Genomic DNA, 4,188 nt, shown 5'->3' on the forward strand with positions numbered 1-4,188 from the left:
ATTGGCCCAGGATCGGACATTGTTTCGTTCTGCTGTGCATGGGGTCGCTATGAGTCGGTTCCGACTCGATGGCACCTGACAACAACAACAGTCTTGACATCACAAACTTTAAACAGCTATTGAAAGAAATTTCAGGAAGATAAAGAAAATATTCCTTCATCCCAAAGAATTTCAAACAAATGATACAGTATTCCTCCATTATAAAACATTTCTGATAAAGTGATGCAGTGAGATTATTATCAAGTTCATCAGTCTCACGCCAGGATGGAGAAGGGTGTGTAAATATCTAACCCTGTTCTGTTTCCTGTTATTAAGAAGCTGTGTGTGAGAAGTCACATGGTTGAATCATTTAAGTCATGGTCTCATCTCTACAGAGCAGTTCTGCTCTGATGGAATCAATGACGGCAAGCTGCCACCAAAACTTCTTTGCCAAGCCAAGTCTGACTCTTCACAACCCTATAGCACTGAGTAGGACTGCCCCATATGGTTCCCAAAATGTGATCTTTTGAGAAGCTGATGGCCACGTCATTCTCCCATGAATCAGATGACCATTGGCTAGCAGTCAAGTGCTTAACCACTATGCACCAGGTCTTCTTGGCAACAACAGCCATCAGAAATGCCCACTGTGCCTATGTAATACAACCTATAACCCTAAAGGGTCTCCAATTTTAAGTCACTGTTCTTATTTATGTGTTGTACTAGTAGTAAAATTTACATTCACATCTCTGTTGAAAGGTACAAATATGTAGAAATTTTCCATGTTAAGCAAAAAACAAGTTTTGAATTTCCATCTTCATGTGTAACAGCATGTTGTTGTTGTTAAATGCTACTGAGTTGGTTCTGACTCATAGTTACTACCCTCTGTAGGGTTTCCGAGGAGTAGCTGGTGGGTATTAACTACTGACTTTGCAGTTAGCAGTTCAGTGCTTATCCTAAAGTGCCAAACCAGGCCCCCATGTAGTAGCACAGAGGTGTCATAAATACTGTCGGTTTCCTTATTAACCATAAGAATTTGAGAATCTTTGTCTTATTAATAGTGGTTTTCATCAAATTAAGAAAACTTGTTTTAACTTGCTAAAATTTGTTGAAACTTTCATTAATGTTTCTTCAATTTTATTAAGTACATTTTACAAATTTTATTAAGAGGATCATATGGTTTTCTGTCTTCTAACTCTTAATATTGGGAAATATATTAATTAGATTTTTCAATACTAAACTATTCTTATGTTGCTGAAAAAAATCCCTACTTGTACTTTTAATACTGGGTTCTGTTTGTCAACATTTCACTCAAGATTTTTGCTCACTGAGTATAGTTTTGATAGTATCCTTTTCTGGTTTTAATTTTCTGTTAGCCTCATAAAAGAGACTGAATAACTTGTTGGTCACTATGGGTCAGAACCAACTCGACGGCACTTAACAACCACAATAATATTGATTCAAAGAGGGTCCAAATCCAGCCACCACTTGCTTTTGTAAATAAAGCTTTACTGAAACACAGTCACACTCATTCATTTATACAGCAGCAGAATTGAGTAGTTTGCTACAGACTTTATGATGGCAAAGCCTAAAAGAGTTATTATGTGACTCTACAAGAAGAGTTTCTTGACCCTTGTCATGTAATATTAATACATCCAAATTAATATTCATAACATATGGGGGAGATGAGGAGCCCTGGTAACTCAGTGGTTAAAGCTCTCAGCTGCTAACCAAAAGGTGGATGGTTCAAACCTAGCAGAAAGATGTGGCAGTCTATAACTGTAAAGATTTACAGCCTTGGGAACCCTATGGGAAAGTTCTAACCTATCCTATAGGGTTGCTATGAGTTGGAATCAACTTGATGGCAGTGGGCATGGTGAGACACAAAGCAATGCCATAGATGTCTGTGTACCCAACACCCAGTTTAAGAAACCATATCGCCAGCATCTTTAAAGTTCCCTTTCTGACCTTGATCCTGTCTCTTCCTTTCAGATTCAACTCCTCCCTTATTATTCATGCTTATAATTCCCTTGTTTTTCTTTGTATTATCCTATTTGTATTCCTAGAATATAATATAAATTTTCATAGGTTTATTATTCATCTGTAATTTGCTGTTCTCACTCAACTATGTTTTTGTGTTTCACTGTTATAGCTGAAGGTAACTGTAGTTTATTTTCATTGCTATATACAATCCTATTGTATGTACCAAAACGTATTTATCAATTCCAAAGCTGATAAGTATTTCCTGTTTTACTATTATAAGCAATGTTTCTATTTACATTCCTGCACTATCTTCCACTGAACACGTGCAAATACATCTCCAGAATACATATCTCAAGAATTGGTGGAATTGTTAGACCATAAGATATAATTATCTTCACCTTTATCAGAGAGAGCCAAATAGCTTTTTAAAGTGCTTACAGACTATGCTCCCACCAGAAGTGTATATGTCTTGCAATTATTAGATAACCTCCCCAACAACTGTGTCTAATTTTTGTTGTTGTTGATCAGAGATATGAAACGATATCTCACTCTCGTTTTCATTATATTCCTCAGACTACTAATGAAGTTAAGCAGTTTTTCTTCCGCTTATTGGTATTTATATACATTTTCAAGTTGCTTGCTATTTTTTATTTGATTATTTGTCCTCCTCACATGAGCACTCTATTTTGTTCAATTTTGTCTTTTTTATGTTTCAAATATCTTCTCCCACTTTGGAACTTATCATGTCCCTTTTCACAGTCACTCTCAATTATTTTTTGCATCAGACACCAGTTTTAATTTAATGAAGTCAAACTCACTAATTTTGCCTATTGTGGTTTGTAAATTTTCTTATGTTCTTTAAAAGGCATTTTTCTTAATGTATGTTGTTGTTGTTAAGTGTTATCAAGTTGGTTCTGACTCACAGTGACCCTTTAGAGGGTGTCCAAGGAGTGGCTGGTGATTTTAAACTACAGACCTTACAGTTAAAACTGACTCTGTGGTCCAGTGCTTATCCTACAGCATCACACCAGGACTCCTGTCTTAATGTATAGCAACAAATATGCTGTTTTTATTGCTGTTACTTGTTACCTTGTTATTGTTGTTAAGTGCCTCGAGTTGGTTCTGAATCATAGCTACCCTGTATAGGGTTTCCAAGGAGCAGCTGATGGGTTTGAACCATCGACCAGTCCAGTGATTATTCTACAGCGCCACACCAGAACTCTAGCTGCTGCTTAGTTAACTCCAGCTTATTGTGAGCTTACTTATAACAGAACGAAACATTTCCTGGTTCTGCACCATCTTCATAATCACTGGATGCTTATGACTTCTTCTAGCAATTGGTCTTTCCTGATGACATGTCTAAAGTAAGTAACCTAAAGTCTCACCCTCCTTCTTTTAATCTTCAATCAACCTGGAATTGATTTCTGTGTATAGTGTGAGGTAGGGACACAATTACATATCCATGATTATCTCACAGCCTCTTAATTACCATAATTTTATCAGTTTTCAGTTAATATTATTTTATAATCATTCTTAATGTAAATTAAGGGAAGTGTCCTATCATTGTTCATTAGGAGTGTTTCGATACTCTTGACACTTCACTCATCCATAACAATTAAACACAAAATTCTGCTGAAAGGAAGAAAAAAACAAAAACCTGTCAGAATATTAAGGGGAATAATAGTATTGACTCTGTACATTAACTTGGGGAGAAATAACAGCTTTATGAAATTGAGCCTTCTTATTCATGAATATGAAATATATCTTTATGTCTCCTTTAACTTCAGTCCAATAAGGTGTGGTGCTGTAGGATAAGCATTGGACTTCTAACCACAAGGCCAGTAGTTCAAACCTACCAGTTACTCCTTGGAAACTCCATACAGGGTCACTATGGGTCAAAACCGACTCAACAGCACTTAACAACAATCTTTTTCATTTCTTTTCTCACATGACTATACTGACTAGATTCTGGAATACAATGTTGACTAAAAGTAGTGTCAGCAGATATTTCTGATCTTTGGGAATCTTAGCACTGAGTTTCCATTAAATATAATACTTGTTGCACGATTTTTATATCAATCTAAGGGAAATTCCTTTCAATTCCTCAATTGCTAAGAAATTGTATCAGCTTTTTCTACATCTATTGAAATGATTACAAATGATTTCTCCTTTAGCTTGTTAACAAACTGAATTACTGATTTCTAATGTTATTCAAATTCACAGCCCTGG

This window comes from Chrysochloris asiatica, unplaced genomic scaffold (genome assembly GCF_000296735.1).
Source record: "Chrysochloris asiatica unplaced genomic scaffold, ChrAsi1.0 scaffold00034, whole genome shotgun sequence".
NCBI lineage: Eukaryota > Metazoa > Chordata > Mammalia > Afrosoricida > Chrysochloridae > Chrysochloris > Chrysochloris asiatica.